Raw genomic sequence first — 20,303 nt, 5'->3', positions numbered from 1 at the left:
AAAATAACTTTTTCAGCCCTCTGAGTAGTCCGTATGCACATAGGGACTACCCAGAGGGCTGAAAAAAGTGATTTCTGACAGATCCTCACACTTTTGACCGGTCCTTGCACTTATTACTGCAGCATTCTTAACAACCATGTCACTTATTTCACAACTGCAGTGCTTCATGTGACCAGGTGGGCGTGGCTAGGTGGTCATGTGACATAGCTTCTTTGTCCTAATGACAGTTTGTTGCAGCGGTTGTAAGTATGAAAAACGGTGATGTCACTTTTTCAATGCCATTGAAACTGTTGTAAGTCAAAGATTACCTGTACAAAAATACAAAAAGCTTCTTTGCTTGCAAAAAGCCTCCCTAAATACCAATCGTTAGATTAGAAATACCTGCAAACTGGAGTTACAAATCAGGCAGGCTGCCAGAGCACCTTGAGGAATTAAAATAGTTAAAATGCAATGATAACTATCTGCCCCCAACTCTTGCTCATAAAGTGAAACCGTTTAGCAGAGAGGTCATTTAAGTTCTCCAGAATGAAGCAAAGGAGCAAACAGAGTATCTGTTGCTTGTTAAACCAATTACCAGAACAAATAGACACAGGAACTAGTCAGATTTCCAAAGCTGCTTCTTTTCGGGAACAGATTAACTTTTTCCCTTCCAAACAAAGCTAAATAGGGAAAATTATCTCATCACCAAGCACAGAATTAAACTTCACCAAAAACCAGTTTTAGACCAAAAGTGAGAAAGGGTATTCTGTTGGTATTCACATTTGAGGTACTCATGTTTGAATGTCAATCTTTCCAGCTAGCCAAGAAGCCTTGCTGAATGTCACTCATCTTGGTTCCTTGTCATTAAAAGCTTCTGCTTCATTATTCAATTATTTCTTCAAAGTGCTGATCATTGCATCCTGGCTGAAAGAACTCCAACAGGGGAGTATTTCCTCCCAACAGTGATATAAAAAGCTTAAAACAACCCTTCCGCTTTAAGACCCTTCCCCTGCAAGGGCCTCTGTGGCTCAGACTGGTAAGACAGTCTGTTATTAACAGCAGCTGCTTGCAATTACTGCAGGTTCAAGCCCCACCAGGCCAAAGGTTGACTCAGCCTTCCATCCTTTATAAGTTAGGTAAAATGAGGACCCAGATTGTTTGGGGCAATAAGTTGACTTTGTATATAATATACAAATGGATGAAGACTATTGCTAAATATAGTGTAAGCCGCCCTGAGTCTTCGGAGAAGGGCAGGATATAAATGCAAATAATAATAAAAAAAAGACAGACAAGAAAAGAAAAAAAACACTCCAGGAAGCTCTGGAACCAAAAGTACTGCCAAGAATGTAATGGAGAGGCAGTTTCTGTAAGCAGGGGAATAAAGATTAGGCTAGGAAACAAGAATGTTGTAATTCCTTACAGGATTAACCCTGTAAAGTGGAAGAAAACAAAGGAGATTTCTTTTAACAACCGGTTCTCCGAACTGTTTAACTACTTAAAACCGGTTCTACTGAACTGGTGTGAACTGGTAGAATCCCACCACTGCACACACACACACACACACACACACACACACGTATAGATATTTGTATAGATACAAGTATCTATACATGAGCACACAATAGATACAACTTAAAGTGAACCACTCCAAACTCGATTGCAGAAAATATGACTTCAGTAGCGGAGTTGTTAATACCTGGAATGCACTACCCGATTCTGTGGTCTCATCCCAAAACCCCAAAACCTTTAACCTAAGACTGTCTACTGTTGACTTCACCCCATTCCTAAGAGGTCTGTAAGGGGAGTGCATAACAGCACCAGCGTACCTACTGTCCCTGTCCTAATGTTCTCTTTAATTGTATTCACTTTATGTATTTAATTCATGCTTATACTTATATATATTATCTAATATGTACTGGAAAAAATAAATAAAAATAAATAAATGTAAGTCTATGCAGGATATTTACTGGATCTCACATTTCCCCCAGTTCAAAGAAGGAAGAACAAACTCACATCAGAGTGAATGAGGAATACATTCCCTTCAATTCCCTTCAAAATACTAATGGGAAGTAAAGAGGCCTAACCAACTTTTTCACTCCAAAAGAGCCTCAGTGTGTATTATCTTCTATTTACTTATCACACCCTAGTTAGATAATTCAGTGATACATCTGTTGGAAGAAAAATATCCATCTGGTTCAGTTCCAAGCCAGGAGTAAAACATTGGAAACCTGGAGGCTGATAGATGAAGCAGAACCACATGTGATTCTGGGCAGCTGACAAAATGGAGTTGAGAGTGCAGGTTTTTTTTTTAATACCTTCTTTGGGCTTTGTATTTGAGCTTCCTGTTCCTGTGCAAGAACATGTATTCTATTGGCTGTTGTCAGATTCGTATGAGGTCACGTAGGGGTTATGTAGGGGTCATAGCTGTCTCTATAGGTGAAAAAGGACTAATTCTGAGTTAGTTCTGTCTGAACTAATTTTGTCAACCTTTTGTTTGTTGCTTATCTGAGTTTCTGAGATCCAGCCTTTCTGAATGGATTACCAAATCTGCATTTCTAAAAGCTGGCCTCCTCAGTTTTTGCTTGGGGGCTATTAAGAAAGACTTAGGAGCTGCTTCCTGCTTCTAAAAACATGTTTCTCCATTTCTCTTTTAGGGAAATATAATATCTTGCCTTTTGAATATTCCTCAAAATATTTCATTCTTCGAGGGGGGAGCGGTGTCCCACACATCCAAGTAAATTCAATCCCATCTGTATTGGAATGTCTGGGGTTTTTTCCCCAAATCATTTGCATAAACTCTTCCCTTTCCGTGTTATCCTGTAAGCAACAGATTGTAGTATGTTGTTAGGGACCCATATTCAGATTTATGTTTCAAAATGTTGTGTAGGTTTGAGATACCTGGTCCTTTTTGTTTTTGTGTTGTCACCAATATTAGCAGCTCACTTTGTTCTCACATGCAAGTTTTTATTGTACTATCAAAGCTTTCTCTAAAAGCTTTCTTTAGCTTTTGTTCATCATGCTACATCAAAAGAAAAAAGCTTTGAAGATTGTCCTATATAAAATGAACCTCCAAAACCACGATACACTTTCATTTCGATTGCTGATTGGCCTTAGAAAGAATGATGTGAATTTCAAATAAAGGAAGGCGGAGAGAAGGCCAATGAGAACCTCCACCATCCCCCAAATGTGATAGTACATCTCCCAGTTAGTACACCTTCCATGGAAAGCTGTCAGCTGTACTTGCCTTTTATCAATATTGCTAAGAAAGTAAATTTGTCACCGTACAGCTGAAAATCTCTTCAAGATCTGCTTTAATGTTTCACGCTACGTTTGCAAAACAAGAGTAATAAAAATAATGACACCATTATTACTCTTCTTACTTTGTTTTCAGTTCATCACTTGCATATTTGAATAATGAATTATATTCACATTATCTCTACATTCTTGCTCGTGAGTTCCTCTGCTGGCTGAAAGTAAAGCTATTATCCAGTTGTCAGTTCTGAAGAGCCATTCAACGTAGCAAGCAGTGATTCTGACATGCAGATATACTACTCGGCAAAATTATCTAGTATACAATTTCAAGCTCTAAACGCAAAAATTACCATCTGCTATTTAAATGAATCTGGAGCAGTGCCGAAATGTTTTAAAAATGCATCTGGAAAACACTTTGGGACATAAGAAACAATTGTAAATGATAAAAGGCTAATTAATACAGTTGTAATTTGCTGACCACTGTGTTATGAAATCATATGCATATCTACTCAGGCATAAATTCTGTTCAATAGAACTTACTCTAGGGAAGTATGTATAGAATAGCAGCCCTGAACGATTAGATCCTTGTTCTGTTCTTTTAACATACAGGCCTTCAAACAAAGCAAATCCCAGCCATGTTCAATTTCACAGGATCCTTCATTCTTAGAATTTAATAGCATGATATTGCTCATTTTATTAATGTACCTCCGATTCAACTCTATTCATTAATTAATCTTGTTTATGAAACCATTGTCAAGCTATCACAATTCCACAAAAACCTTCTTTGCCAATCAAAACTATGTTGTTAAGGTCCCCGAGTATATGGAATGAAATAATTGGATAATTTAACATAATTGCGCAAAGGTTCCAGTTGTTGTTTTTTTCACTTCATAATGTACTAGGCTTAAAACATAGGATGTTTCCGAAGTCAGCTTTAAGATAAGGGCAGGTGGAATGAATTTATAATATTAATACACAATATTCATTTTACTATACCTGTCTATAGAGATTCTCAGTCATCCAGGTCATGGTTGTCCCAAAGGTGCTTTTTTTCCAAGAGGCAACTGAACTTCCGGCTGATCTCTAAAGACGTTTCGCTTCTCATCCAAGAAGCTTCTTCAATGTCTTCAAAGAAAAATCAGAAAGTCCAGTTTCCTCTTGAAAAAAAGCACCTTTGGGACATTTATTACTGTTTATTACCAAATGTTAAATTAAAGGTAAAGGTTCACCTCGCACAGGCATGCTAGTTGTTCCCGGCTCTAGGTGGCGGTGCTCATCTCCGTTTCAAAGCCCAACAGCCAGCGCTGTCCAAAGACGTCTCGGTGGTCATGTGGCCATCATGACTAAATGCCAAAGGTGCACAGAACACTGTTACCTTTCCACCAAAGGTGGTCCCTGTTTTTCTACTTGCATTTTTTACGTGCTTTCGAATTACTAAGTTGGCAGAAGCTGGGACAAGTAATGGGAACTCCCCCCATTATTTGGCACTAGGGATTCGAACCGCTGAACTGCCGACCTTTCAATCGACAAGCTCAGCTTCTTAGCCATTGAGTCACCACATCCCTATCTATATATAATGTTAAGTTAAGAAACATCAATTAAGAAAAGAAAAGGTTTTCTCCTACTTGTACTTCATACTATCCCATCACCAATCTCTTTCCACTTTGTTGCTGGCAATCCTTATGATTTATATTGATATATTGACCATCATTTGTGTTGTAAATGTTGTACCTTGATGAACGTATCTTTTCTTTTATGTACACTGAGAGCATATGCACCAAGACAAATTCCTTGTGTGTCCAATCACACTTGGCCAATAAAAAATTCTATTCTATTCTATTCTATTCTATTCTATTCTATTCTATTCTATTCTATTCTATTCTATTCTATTCTATTCTACTATTCAGTGTTGAAAGATATGCAGTTTCATGGTTAGCTGTATTCTCTCCTTCCGTAAAGCTATCAGATCGCAGCTCACCATTGCTGCTTCTGCTTGTCCAAAGCAAAGCTGTCTTTTCTTTGACCTGAATGATCTCCCCTGCTCAGCACCCTTCTTTCCTAATCTTCCCCACTCTCTACCTTCTCCACACATTTAATCATTCAATTGCCCTGACACCGCCCTGAGTCTTTGGAGAAGGGCGGTATAAAAATGTGAATAAATAAATAAATAAATTCACTATTGACAGTACAAAAACAAAACAATTCACAAAACATTTCATAAACAAATCAACCCATTCAAACAATTTATTTTTATTAGAACTTTTTATTAGAAAATTGAGGATATACCATATTATTCGGAGTATAAGATGGACCTTATTCTCCAAAAAAGAGGGTGAAAATCTGGGTGCATCTTATACTCCGAATGTAGCCCCGCCCAGTTTCTCAAATGGAGGTTTCAGATGCTGAAAAAAGCATCAGAAATAAAGCTTCAGAAAAGAAGCCCCCAAACAGAGCTTCAGAAAAGAAGCCCCCAAATAGAGCCGCCAGATAGAGCTTCAGAGGCTTTTTTTCTGAAGCTGTTTCAGAGACTTTCAGAGGCTTAAAAAAAGGTTTTTTCTGAAACAGAGTTTCAGAAGTTTCAGAAGCAAAAAAAAAAAAAAGCAAGGCACAGAGCTCACAACCAAGGAACCTGTCGCTAAAATTCACCTCTGGGAACAGCTAATTAGGGGTATTCCGGGAGGCCAATCCACCTGCCAATCAGTTTTTTTCTTATTTTCCTCTTCAAAAACTAAGGTATATATTTATATATACTTATGGTGTGTCTTATACTCCAAAAAATATGGTATTATGTTCCCAAGTCAATTTGTCCTGTGGGTTTAAATGTGATATATGAAGTGGCTAAATGGGCTTGTCAGCCATTCATGCAGAAATCCTCATATGAAAGCAAATAAATCCCTCCCACCACCTTTGACGCTAGTGAAAAAAAGTGAGTCCTTCGCTGTGGTTTTATCCATAAAAGATCAGAGAGCTGATCTGCGTTGGTGCAATATAAGGGTAGGTAGATGGGAGAAGATAGAGAAACGGCAGGGAGGGGATAGGAATTGCTTCTGCATACTGTGGCCAATTCCCATGTTTTGCAGACTTCAGTTTTGAACATTTAGCAGACTCAAGATGGATATAAGAGAGCCAGTTTGGTGTAATGGTTAAGGTACCATTCTTTTTCTAAAATTTCCTTTCTTTTTTCTTTGCACTTCTGATTTATTTTTGTACTCTGTATTAGTTTTACCTGTATAATGTAACATTTAATAACATTATTATTAAGAGGGGACATTAGGTAAAGAGCAAAAAGACTATTCACTGGATTGGCAGTCATACAATTTCATTTCCATATGGATTGTCCTCATGTTGATAGTTTTTTCCAAGAAGTTGCAAATACCTGTGAAAGAGGAACGAGAGCTTCCTTCTATTTTCCTCAGTTCCAGAAGTTTTTGCCACTAGTTTCCCACTAGTTATGGATTACCCTGTGATAGGGGCACGATGGTTCAGTAGTTAAAGATGCTCAGCTTGTCAGCTGGAGAGATGGCAGCCGGTGTTCAAGACCTGAGGGCAGTGCAAAAGGGTGACCTCCCATTATTTGCTCCATCTAGGAGTTTGAAAGTATGCAAATGTTAGTAGATATATAAGTACCACTTTGGTGGGAAGGTAACAGTGTTCTCTGTGCCTCAGTGTATAGTCATATTGGCCAAAGTGAAGAAAAAAAATTCTTCTGGTACATAAGACATCAACATACAAAATCCATTTTTTTAAGTTCTAATCTCCATCCTGTGTTCATGGACATTGTTAAAAGAAGCTACCTTATTTTTTGGGGAATATAAGACGCTCTGGACTATAAGACGCACCTACCTTTTTTGGTGAGGAAAACAAGAAAAAGAAATCTGCCTCTGCCTCCCAGCAATTTTGCCTCATTGCAGCAAACAGCAAACAGCCTGCTTTACTTTCATTTTCATTTTCAGCATAGCTTGATTAGCACAAGAAAAAAAAAATCTGCTCCCAGCAATTTACCTCCTTGAAGCAAGCAGCAGAGATCTGCGCAACAATAGGCAATGGCAATCCCTGCAGCCTGAAACAGCTGAGAGTCAGGAGGCCGATCCAACAGACAATCAACTTGTGATAATTAGGCTGTGCTGAAGCTGAAATGGGCTGTTTCTTCTTGCTGCTTGCTGCAAGGAGGTAAATTGCTGGGAGGCAGAGGCCAAAGGGGGGGGGGCAGTGGGTGGGCGGGGGTACATTTGGTGTATAAGATGCACCCAAATTTTCACCCCCTTTTAGGGCGAAAAAGATGCGTCTTATACTCCGAAAAATATGGTATATCTAGACATAGAGGGTTCCAATCCAATCAAAAGGAATATGTTTACTTTTCTACTTAACCAGTATCATTTTTAGTTGGTACAAGTTGATATCTATGATGTAGTTTTAGAATTAGAATTAGAATTAGAATTAGAATTAGAATTAGAATTAGAATTAGAATTAGAGTAAAGTAGAGTAGAGTAGACTAGACTAGATTAGACTAGACTAGACTAGAATAATAGAGTTGGAAGGGACCTTGGAGGTTTTCTAGTCCAACCCCATGCTGAGGTAGGAAATCCTATACCATTTCAGACAAATAGTTGTCCAATCTCTTCTTGAAAACTTCCAGTGTTGGAGTGTTCACAACTTCTGGAGTCAAGTTGTTCCACTGATTAATTGTTCTAACTCTCAGGAACTCTCTTAGTTCTAGGTTTATTTTATTTATTTATTTATTTATTTATTTATTTATTTATTTATTTATTTATTTATTTATTTATTTATTTATTTATTTATTTATTTATTTATTTATTTATTTTTCGTATTTTTATACCGCCCTATCTCCCTAGGGACTCAGGGCGGTTCACAGCCAAATAAAAAATATACATATAAATACAAAATAAAACATCAGTTAAAAAACTTATTAGAAATGGCCGAATAATTAAAAATAACAATATACATAATAAAACCCATTTAAAACCAATTTAAATTTTAAAATCTAATCCAGGCCTGCGCAGATAAATAAATGTGTTTTAAGCTCGCGGCGGAAGGTTCGGAGGTCAGGAAGCTGACGAAGTCCTGGGGGAAGTTCGTTCCAGAGGGTGGAAGCCCCCACAGAGAAGGCCCTTCCCCTGGGCATCGCCAGCCGGCACTGCCTAGCCGACGGCACCCTGAGGAGTCCCTCTCTCTGAGAGCGCACGGGTTGGTGAGAGGTATTCGGTAGCAACAGGCGGTTCCGTAAATAACCCGGCCCTATGCCATGGAGCGCTTTGAAGATAGTTACCAAAACCTTGAAGCGAACCCAGAAAGCCACAGGTAGCCAGTGCAGTCTGCGCAGGAGGGGTGTCACATGGGAGCCACGAGGGGCTCTCTCTATCACCCGCGCAGCCTCTGGGTGCTCCTCAAGGGGAGCCCCATGTAGAGAGCATTGCAGTAGTCCAGACGGGATGTCACGAGAGTGTGAGTGACCGTGCATAGGGCATCCCGGTCTAGAAAGGGGTGCAACTGGCGAACCAGGCAAACCTGGTAAAAAGCTCTCCTGGAGACGGCCGTCAAATGGTCTTCAAAAGACAGCCATTCATCCAGGAGGACGCCCAAGTTGCGCACCCTCTCCATCGGGGCCAATGACTCGCCCCCAACAGTCAGCCGCAGTCGCAGCTGACTGTACCGGGATGCCGGCATCCACAGCCACTCTGTCTTGGAGGGATTGAGCTTGAGCCTGTTTCTCCCCATCCATACCCGTACGGCTTCCAGACACCGGGACAGCATTTCGATAGCTTCATTGGGGTGGCCCGGTGTGGAAAAGTACAGCTGAGTATCATCAGCGTACAGCTGGTACCTCACACCGAAGCCACTGATGATCTCACCCAGCGGCTTCATATAGATGTTGAACAGGAGGGGTGAGAGAATCGACCCCTGAGGCACCCCACAAGTGAGGCGCCTCGGGGCCGACCTCTGCCCTCCTGTCAACACTGTCTGCGACCGATCGGAGAGATAGCAGGAGAACCACCGATAAACGGTGCCTCCCACCCCCAATCCCTCCAACCGGTGCAGCAAGATACCATGGTCGATGGTATCGAAAGCCGCTGAGAGGTCTAATAGGACCAAGGCAGAGGAACAACCCCTATCCCTGGCCCTCCAGAGATCATCAACCAACGTGACCAAAGCCGTCTCAGTGCTGTATCCGGGCCGGAAGCCGGACTGGAACGGGTCCAGATAGGTTGCTTCTCTCTTTGATTAATTTCCATCCATTGCTTCTTGTCCTGCCTTCAGCTCATACCATTCTTTTTAAATACTGCTTGCAGCCTCCCTGAATTTAAGATGCTCCATAACTCATTCAAAGTTGCTGCTGAATTGTGGCAGTATGGAACATTCTACAGCAATTAACATCTTTCTTTTGAAGAACTCACAATCTGGGATTTTTCTTCTGTATGTGACTCAGACAAAAACATATCCCTGAAGTCCCAAATGTGCTTTTCCAAAAGCAGCTGGATTATTTTTTTTTTGCTTTTTAAAGATGTTTCACTTCTAAGCCAACATTTCACTTCTATTTGTTTCTGTATTTTAGAATTCGTTTTGGATGAGAACGGAATCGTCTTCAAGAAAAAACAAAGTCCAGTTGCCTTTTGAAAAAGCACCTTTGGGACAACCATGCTCTGGATGACTGAGAATCTCCATAGACATATCCCTGAAGGGTATGAACATACTCTGTCCCAAAAAGCACTTTCCAAGCTTGAACTCCATGCCTTGTCACGTTTCCTTTACCAGCCGACAACATTCCCAATCTTCTCCATCATGTATGCATGGGAGCAGGAGCATTTCCCTGTTGCAATAAGGGCAGCAAACAGAAGATGAAGCAATGGAGCTTTAATCTCCACACACAGCCCACAGGAAGGTGATCACTGCACAGAAATAATAAGATTGGCAGAGAGAAATAAATGGGGAAATGTCCTTCCATTGCCCAGAAAATATGTCCGTATGCAGTGGTGGGATTCAGCCAGTTCACACCACTTCTGGAGAACCGGTTGTTAACTTTCTGAGCAATTTGGCAAACTGCTTGTTGGAAGAAATCATTAGGGCAGAGAACCAATTGTTAAATTACTTGAATCCCACCACTGTACGTATGGCATTGTTTTGCTTTCAAATTGTGGTGTTGGAGAAGACTCTAGAGAGTCCAAAGAAGATCCTAAAGGAAATTAACTTTCTTTGGAAGGACAGCTAAGGAAGCTGAAGCTCAAAGACTTTGGCCACCTAATAAGAAGAGAGAACACCTTGGAAAAGACCCTGATGTTGAGGAAACTTGACGGCACAAGAAGGGGACGACAGAGGATGAGATGGTTAGAGATGATAATCAACGCAATGAACATGAATTTGGACAAACTCCAGGAGACAGTGGAAGACACAGGTACCTGGCATGCTGTTGTCCATGAGGTTACAAAGAGTCAGAAACAACTTAGCAACTGAATAACAATGGCATCATTTGCCATGGGTGACTACATATTTTGTCAAAGATATGTCCTTCATCAATTCAGTTCCTAAACAACAACAACAACAAAGCAATTTAAAACCTTGGCTTCATAGCGCCTGTGCTACTTTTCACTGGATACTGATTCGTAGCCTTTTCTTTTACCTGTACCTTCCACACAATAGGATCTATAGTCAAGTCATAGGAAAAGAGTTTGCCTCTTCCGCTTACAATATCTTTCTTCCTTGTGTTTTTCATCTTGATGCCTTAGTGCAATGCTCAAAGGGAGTGGTGGCAGGTTGTAGATGAAATATTGTAGCCATGTGCAGACAATACTAATGACATACACATCTGAAATTATAAACAATAGCGGGGTAGTCTGTGCAAAATAATGGAACTGATGCTGTTCTTTATTAAAGTTATACAAAGAGCTTTTGTGATCTTACCTCTGTTGCTTGGGACTACGATGCTTAAGTAGGGAAAGTGACATTTTGAACACAAAAGCAAAGAAACTACACCTAGCCATGCATGTATATTTTCACACATCTCTCAGTTCTAAGCCACAAATTATTGTAACAAATTAGAAGAGAGTCCACTCTGAATTGGTGCTATTTGAATTGAATTAGTGTCAGGCCCTGCTCTATATCACTCCCATTAACTATAAAATTTATGAAGGAACACTGAGAATTAATCTGCAAATATATACTAATTCACGCTGACCTTTTTCCAAGCCAAAGCCCCTTTTAGCACTCAGGATAGGTTTAACATTGCCCTACTGAGTGTTGTTATAATGCGCTGAATGGTTGTCCGTAATTATATAATGCAAATGACATTTGCTTTTTTTTGTTTGAGCGTATTCCCTCAGATGTTTCCTTCTTTTTATCATGCTCCTCACACATCTGTGTCCCTAAAATGGCAGCGTAACCCCTCCTCTTTTGGTCCCCAAGTTCCTCTTTCTGTCTTTGCCGCCTGTCACATAGCAGCACCAAACAGTTTAGAATGAGCTGGGCTATGACATATCCTTCTGACATAGGTTGGGCTGCCAGCTGGCTGGAACAGGTGTAGACTGATTCTCACCATCAAATGGCGACATAGATTTGGCACTGCCCCAGTGCACAGGCATGAAAAACCTGTTCTCTTCCAAATTTGGGGGAGGCGGAAAGTGGGTAGTTTGAGATAGATGAACTGCACTTCAGTAAAACTTCCAGGGATTCATCCGCCTCCCCCCACACCCCACTTGTCACTTGGTTTAAGATTTTTCATCAGGATTCTCTGTAATCCAAACAAATGATTTGTTCCTTTGTCCCTTGTTCGATCAGATGAACTTTTCTGGCAGGAGCTCATTAGAGGGGCTGCTTTATACTCCATCATTTGAAGAGCTACCTTTATCCCCTAGAAGATAGCCTTGGCTGCATGCACACACAACACACACACACACACACACACACACACACACACACACACACACACGGAATCCTAGATTTTTTTTTTCATTATAGAGTAAACACAAATCACTGGCGTATGGCATCCGTATTGCTTTGTAACTTCTGCCTCTGTAGTGCAATATAACTTTTTAAAGAAGTCACCTATGATCACTGCTGTATTTTACTAATGCAATAAATTCTGTGGGAGGATTAAGGAGCTTGTGTGTTATCAGACTACTAGATGGATGGGGGACACAGGGAAAGATCTAATCAATATAGAAGAATCATTGTGTAGAACGTGGGAACATAGGAGAATTTCCTTTCATCTGTATATTTAAGAAAACTGACTTGAGCCACCTTTCATGGAATAATATGGATACTAGAATGCAACTAGGCAGCACATGTCTCCAAATTTTGTAACATTATCCTGTTTTCAAAAATAATGAAGGTGAAAATAGGTAGGGCATTTTCGAGAAAAATACACATAACAATTTAAATGTAAATTCTTATTGTTTAAATGGTTAAGATAGCACAAAATGGGTTTAAGTTGAATACAAGCCAAAATCGGCATGAATTAAAGATGGGCTGATCCTGTCATCCTCATAGTAAAGACTTTTTTTTTTTTTTTGCATCCTGGCCTGTTTGAGCATTTTTTTTGTGTGCGTTTCCTCCCTCCCCCCACTTTTAAAACACAGACAGCCACCTCAGAGGCTGCATTTATGCTGCTCCTGGATTGGCTCCATGCCCCTGGTGGGCAGCTAAGCTGATTTATTTCTGTCTCAGCTGCAGCGAATCAGAAATCTCTCTCTCTCTCTCTCTCTGTGTGTGTGTGTGTGTGTTTTTATGCTTACAAGGCTCCAGCTCTGGAAAGCTTGGGCTGGGGCATTTTCCCATCAGCAGGAATGCCCAGCTGTTGGGCCCTCCCTACTCCCTGGGTTCAGACCCAGTGGCATCAGGCCAAGTTGGTACCCTTCCACAATTCTTTTGCCTTGTGAGCAGTGAGATGGTGCCATTCCGGCTTCTTCTAGGGAACAAAGGCAGGGTAAAGGATCTTGATAGGACACCCCTTGTATGAGATCCTATCCCATAAAGGTAGAAGGAGCATCTGGGGTTTCTAGAATTTGAAGGGTGGCTTTGAATGATTTCTGGCATGAAGGTTTGAAGGTAGGATGAATGTACTCAAAGAGTGAAATAAATAAATAAATAAAGTAGTCACAACGCACCTAGAAAAAGCCAAATAAATCATTATAAATTATTGCAGCCAAATAATTGTTTTTGTACAACCTGTCCAGCCTTTCCAGCTGACTGCAATGTGAAAGCGATGAAACAGTCTGCCTGGGAGCCTAGTGGCCTCTCCAGCATGGGAGGTTTTCAAATTGAAGTTGGGTGGCCAAATCTCATGAGATGGTTTCATGGATTCTTACACAGGGTAGTGGATGTACTAGTTTGCCTCTAAGAGTCTTTCAGTGTGGGGCCCTTGCCACTCTCTGGTTGAGATTATTAGGGGACTGGAGGCTAAAACGTATCAATAAAGGTTGCTGGAATTGGGTATGTCTGGTTTAATGAAAAGAAGGATTAGGGGCGACATGATGTTCCTAGAACCTAGGACTAAGGAGAAATTTCCTGACAAAACAATTAATCAGTGGAATAACTTGCCTACAAACGTTGTAGGTGCTTCAAAAACTGGAAGTTTTTAAGCAGAGATTGGACAACCATTTCTCTGAAATGATATAGGGTTTCCTGCCTGAGAAGGCAGGAACTAGAAGACCTCCAAGCAGTAGTGGGATTCAAATAATTTAACAACCGGTTCTCTGCCCTAATGATTTCTTCCAACAACCAGTTCACCAAACTGCTCAGAAAGTTAACAACCGGTTCTCCCGAAGTGGTGTGAACTGGCTGAATCCCACCACTGCCTCCAAGGTCATATTCTATTCTATTCTATTCTATTCTATTCTATTCTATTCTATTCTATTCTATTCTATTCTATTCTATTCTATTCTACTCTACTCTACTCTATTCTAAATTTTATTGCTCAAACTAGGTAACATCTCCGGTGCTAGTGACCAGCACCGATGATGTTACCTGGTTAGGTAATGAAACATCTGCAAGGAAACAACCAAGCTCAGAGAATATCAAGGTCTCCTCATTTTAGCCCTGAGCTACAAATATTCTCCTTTATTGGTCCGTCACTGCATATAGCCTCTATAATTCTTATCAGACTCATCCAGCATGCAAAATGTCAGGAAAAAGAACCTAGCCTAAAACAACCAGAAAAGACTGTTTAATTTTCTTAGAAAACTCCAGATTTGTAGGCGCTACAATTCTAAGAATTCCAGCAACTAGGTCATGTTGGTTGAGATGTGGAATCTACCATATTTGAGGCCAGCATCTTGACCAATTGAACTGTAAGACTGTAATCAAGGACAACCATGAAATTCCCCATCAAAATACAAAGGGTGGGGGAGCAGTTCCCATAATTAGTTCTTTTGCAGTTGGCATTCAAGGTTACACTATTCTTGAATGCTGAAGTTAATAGGAGCTGGTAAATCTCTATTCCATTAACTCCTGTCCTTTAAAAAAAGTAATTAAAATTATTACTTTAGCTTATGGTGGAAAATTCCATAAATCAATCATTTTTTTAAAGTGTGGCCTTTATGCCTAGGATCCTTCTTAAATAATAAAGAAAGTTAACTGGTAAGGGTGCAATCTACAGTCAGCTTCATCTGGGTTCTTGTCCTATTTGGATCATCTATCAAGCGACCAGATAAATACTTGCCGTACTTGGAAACTGGGATGCTATCATAATTCATGTATATTTATTTTTATGACTCAGGAAGACATGGAGGCCTTGCTACAATGTGTGTGTCAAATGGGGATGATTGCTTTATTTTTCTCTTCTCTCCAGAGTTTGTGTTTCCTGGGGTAAACACAGTGACTTGTTCAAATGGTGGCCATATACTGTCTTCAGATTTTAGAGGCATCCTGTACTGAATAATAGCTACGTCTTGGTTTATTGCCTGTGTGTATTGCACCTGGACGTCCCAAAAATGCTTTTTCAAAAGGCAACTGAACTTTGTTTCACGTTTCACTTCTTATCCAAGAAGTTTCTTCAGGCTCTGAAGAAGCAGCAACAGAACTGAAGAAGTTTCTTGGATGAAAAGCAAAACATCTTCAAGGAAAAGCAAAGTCCAATTGCCTTTTGAAAAAGCACCTTTGGGACAACCATGACAACCAAGATTCTCCATAAACATTGCTTCTGGACATTAGCTCCATTCTATCTTAGTTCTTTTTATGTTCTTGAATAAGTATTCACAGCATTAATATTGACAACTGTTTCACACCAGCACACCTAAATGTTATCAACAAATCAGAGGGAGTCTTGCTGAAAGTTATTTTTTTTTGTTTACATTTATATCCCGCCCTTCTCCGAAGACTCAGGGCGGCTTACAGTGTATAAGGCAATAGTCTCATTCTATTTGTATATTTTTACAAAGTCAACTTATTGCCTCCCCAACAATCTGGGTCCTCATTTTACCTACCTTATAAAGGATGGAAGGCTGAGTCAACCTTGGGCCGGGCTCGAACCTGCAGTAATTGCAGGCTACTGTGTTCTACTATTATGTTATCTACTATTTTATGCATATCATTCCTCTTGATGCTGCGAAATGACTGGGAAATCTATTCATGTATTTCTTGGCCAGTATACTTGAAAAGCCAGCTTGATATAATGTTGAAGCCAGCTTGATATACGATTGAAGACATCCAGAGGACTAGAAACTGGGAGATTGTGAGTTCTAGTGCCATGAAAGTCAGCTGAATGACCTTGGACCGGTCACTTTCCCTCAACCCTTAGAAGGAAGCAATGGCAAACCAGTTCTAAAAATCTTTAAATGAAAACTCTAGGAACTGTAGGGACTTGTCCAGGCAGTCCCCAGGTGTCAACACGAACACACACATACATATACACAGAGGGACCTTGAAAACAGAGATCCTTGCAATAGTTTCCATTATATGATTCTCCTTTGTCCTGGAGTCAACAATTTCTTTGAGTTTGTTAAACTGTGAGGCAAATTTAAAAAGCAGGTATATACAACATGGTGTTCGGGGGTGTCAGACACATCCTTTGAGCCTCTGTTTTGGTTTTGTTATGATTCAATAATTAAAAAAAAATAAAAATAAAGGGCCAGCCAATGACTTCAGTTTTAATTCCAAGAGTGTCTCTGAGCACCTATGCTCAGAAAATAAAATGATTGGTGGGCACAGCCCTCAGCGTTTTGTCTGAAAGTGTGCCCAACTTCAAGGGAAGCAGAAGAATTCAGATGATGCTCAGTGATTAAGAGACACATGGGAGGGAATCCAACCCATTTGTTTTCAAATCAACAGACCCTTTGTGACTCGTCCTTCTTAGCATATTAACTGTTTCGTGACTACACAAAGCCATAGCAGTCATTTTGTAAAAAAATAACAACAACACCCTATCTCTCAAAATTAGTGTTTCTTCCTCTGTGGTAAAAAAAAAAATACCCATTTGAATGGAGGAAGGTAAAGACATTTCAGTGTGGCAGCTAAATTGTGGGAAATAGGCATCTCGTGCAAACTACAAGGATGAAAACAATGACAAAACAAGCATTCTGGTGTCAGATACAAGTATCTGAGCCACAGGCTTGTGTCACAAATCGGGATGAGTGTTTTGTCATTTCCACATACACGTATTGATGCCTATGATGAGCAGACAAAGCTAATGAACCCAGAGCTACCAGATTTGAGCTGAGACATGCAGTACATACAGGTTGCCATGTACTGATCCTCCAGATTTTTGCAGCCCTGATCTTGTATCCACAATGAACTAAAACAGGCAGTGTATTGTTTCTTCTTTTCTTAAGATCTGGAGAAGACCTGGGCCAATCTGGTTTAATGGTTAAGGTGCTGGCCTAAAAACCAGGAGTCTGGGAGTTCTAGTCTCGCCTTAGGCATGAAAGCCGGCTGGGTGACTATGAGGCAGTTACTCTCTCTCAGCCCAACTCATCTCACAGGGTTGGTGTGGAGACAACAAGAGAAAGAAGGTAAACTTTGTTGCCTTCCATTACATATGAAGTAATAAAGGCAGGATAAAAACCCAACAAATAAATTCATAAAATAAATGACTGCCTTCTTCAGGACTAGATGCCCAAGCAACTGCCATAATGACCCTGTTACATCCATATTCAGCTTCAAGACTGATGTGGCAATTAAACTGGATGGTAAACTGGAGGAGTGGGGGTGAAACATCTGGGTTAAATTTTTCCACTCTCATCGCATTAGCAGATAATCGCCCAGCCACCCTGTTTAGGGTGACCCACTCCCTGCTTATGCAGGAGGCTCGGGGGACCCCTTACAGGGGCATGCTGAGGATTTTGTACAGTATCTGTCTGATAAAATCGCTCGGATTCGGGACGGACTGGACACTGATTGGATAGATCCGGGTGGGTTGGTGGGGACCAGTCTTGAGAGTATTATCTGGGCTGAGTTCGATCCTATGACTCCCGACGACATGGACAGGTTGTTGGGTAGGCTGAATCCCACCACATGTTTATTGGACCTGTGTCCCTTCTGGTTGGTACTGGCCACACGGGAGATTACACAAGGCTGGCTCCTGGGAGTTACCAACACTTCCTTATTGGGGGGCATTTTCCCCACCGCCTTGAAAGAGGCGGTGGTGAGGCCCCTCCTCAAGAAGCCCTCCCTGGACCCAGCTGTATTAGCAAACTACCGTCCAGTCTCCAACCTTCGCTTTTTGGTGAAGGTTGTTGAGAGTGTAGTGGCATATCAGCTTCCTCAATACCTGGAGGAAACTGTCTATCTGGACCCATTCCAGTCCAGTTTCAGACCTGGGTACAGCATCGAGACGGCTTTGGTCGCATTGGTGGATGACCTCTGGAGGGCTCAGGACAGGGGATGTTCCTCTGTCCTGGTCCTGCTAGATCTCTCGGCGGCTTTTGATACCATCGACCATGGTATCCTGCTACGGCAGTTGGAGGGACTGGGGATGGGAGGCACCGTTTATCAGTGTTTCTCCTCCTATCTCTTTGACCATTTGCAGACGGTGTTGGCAGGGGGGCAGAAGTCGACCCCGAGGCACCTCACTTGTGGGGTGCCTCAGGGATTTGTTCTCTCGCCTCTCTTGTTCAACATCTACATGAAGCCGCTGGGCGAGATTATCCGTGGTTTCGGGGTGGATTATCATCTGTATGCTGATGATACTCAGCTGTACATTTCCACCCCGAACCACCCCAACAAAGCTGTCGAGGTGATGGGCCGGTGTCTTGAGGCCGTGCGGGTCTGGATGGGGAGGAACAGGCTCCAGCTCAACCCTTCCAAGACTGAGTGGCTGTGGGTTCTGGCATCCCGGTACAGTCAGCTTACGCCATCGCTGACTGTTGGGGGGGAAGTACTGACCCCCAGGGGAAGAGTGCGCAACTTAGGCATTCTCCTGGACGATCGGCTGTCTTTAGAAGAACACTTGACAGCTGTTGCCAGGGGAGCATTTTATCAGGTTCACCTGATTCGCCAGTTGCGCCCCTTCCTTGATCGGGACTCCTTACACACGGTCACTCATGCCCTCATCACTTCCCACCTGGACTATTGCAATGCTCTCTACATGGGGCTCCCCTTGAAGAGCACCAGGAGGCTCCAGCTAGTCCAGAATGCGGCCACGTGGGTGATAGAGGGGGCACTGCGTTGCTCCTATATAACACCCATCCTGCGCGGCCTGCATTGGCTGCCGGTAGCCTTCCGGGTGCAATTCAAGGTGCTGGTTACCACCTTTAAAGCGCTCCATGGCTTAGGACCGGGTATTTGTGAGACCACCTTCTGCCACCGATTGCCTCCCAACGACCTGTGCGCTCCCACAGAGCGGGCCTCCTCAGGGTGCCATCGACCAAACAATGTAGGTTGGCGGCCCCCAGGGGGAGGGCCTTCTCTGTGGTGGCACCAGCCCTATGGAACGAGCTACCTCCAAGTTACGCCAACTTCCCGACCTCCAGGCCTTCAAACGTGAACTGTAGACTTTATTATTTCACCGAGTGGGACTAGCCTAAGGCATATTTTAGCAAAATTTTAATGGGTTTTAATCGGTCTTTGACTGTTTTAGTGATTCGGCCAGTAAATATTTGCTTTTAATTGTTTTTAAATATTGTTATTTATTATATTTATATTGTATTGGTGTGTGTATTTTAATATTGGCTGTAAACTGCCCTGAGTCCTTCGGGAGATGGTGCGGTATAGAAATGTAATTATAAATAAATAAATAAATAAATAAATAAATTTCTCCTGGACATTTACATTTTGCATGGAGAATGAAATAATAATGCTGATCTTAAACTGAATTAATGTCAGGCTGGATGTACATGCTTTTGTTCTTATTTGCAAATTACTGCTTTGAACTGCATGTCCATTAGCTGATCAAGCTCAAGTATATGTGGGGGGGAGGAATGTACAGGTAGTCCTCGACTTACGGCCACAATTTCTGTTGCTAAATGAGACATTTGTTAAGTGAATTTTGCCCCATTTTACGACCTTTCTTGCCACATTTGTTAAGTGAATCGTGGCAGTTGTTAAGCTAGGAACATGGTTGTTAAGTGAAAGTGGCTTCCTAATTGATTTTGCTTGTCAGAAGGTTGCAAATGGCGATCACATGACCCTGGGACGCTGCAACCGTCATAAATATTAACCAGCTGCCAACTTTCGTTCACATGACCATGGGGATGCTGTAATGGTCTCAATTGTGAAAAACAGTCATAAGTCATTTTATTCCGTGCCATTGTAACTTCAGTGGCACTACCTGTATTACAAAAGGAAATGTATATACACACACAACACACACCAGCCAATTGTAACTATTCTATATTTTTTGTTTATTTGTTTATCTTTACGAAGTCCAGAGTTGGTTTGGATAGTAAGATGAGTGGCATATAGGGTAGGGTAGGGTAGGGTAGGGTAGGGTAGGGTAGGGTAGGGTAGAAGAGAGAAGAGGAGAGGAAGGGAAGGGAAGGGAAGGGAAGGGAAGGGAAGGGAAGGGAAGGGAAGGGAAGGGAAGAGAAGAATAACAGAGTTGGAAGGGACCTTTGAAGTCTTCTAGTCCAACCCCTTGTTCAGACAGGAAACCTTCTACCATTTCAGACAAATGGTTGTCTTCTTAAAAA

The sequence above is a fragment of the Ahaetulla prasina genome, chromosome 1, assembly GCF_028640845.1.
Source record: "Ahaetulla prasina isolate Xishuangbanna chromosome 1, ASM2864084v1, whole genome shotgun sequence".
In the NCBI taxonomy this organism is placed as follows: Eukaryota; Metazoa; Chordata; class Lepidosauria; order Squamata; family Colubridae; genus Ahaetulla; species Ahaetulla prasina.
The sequence above is the reverse complement of the archived record's forward strand: the minus strand, read 5'-3'. Positions refer to the sequence as shown.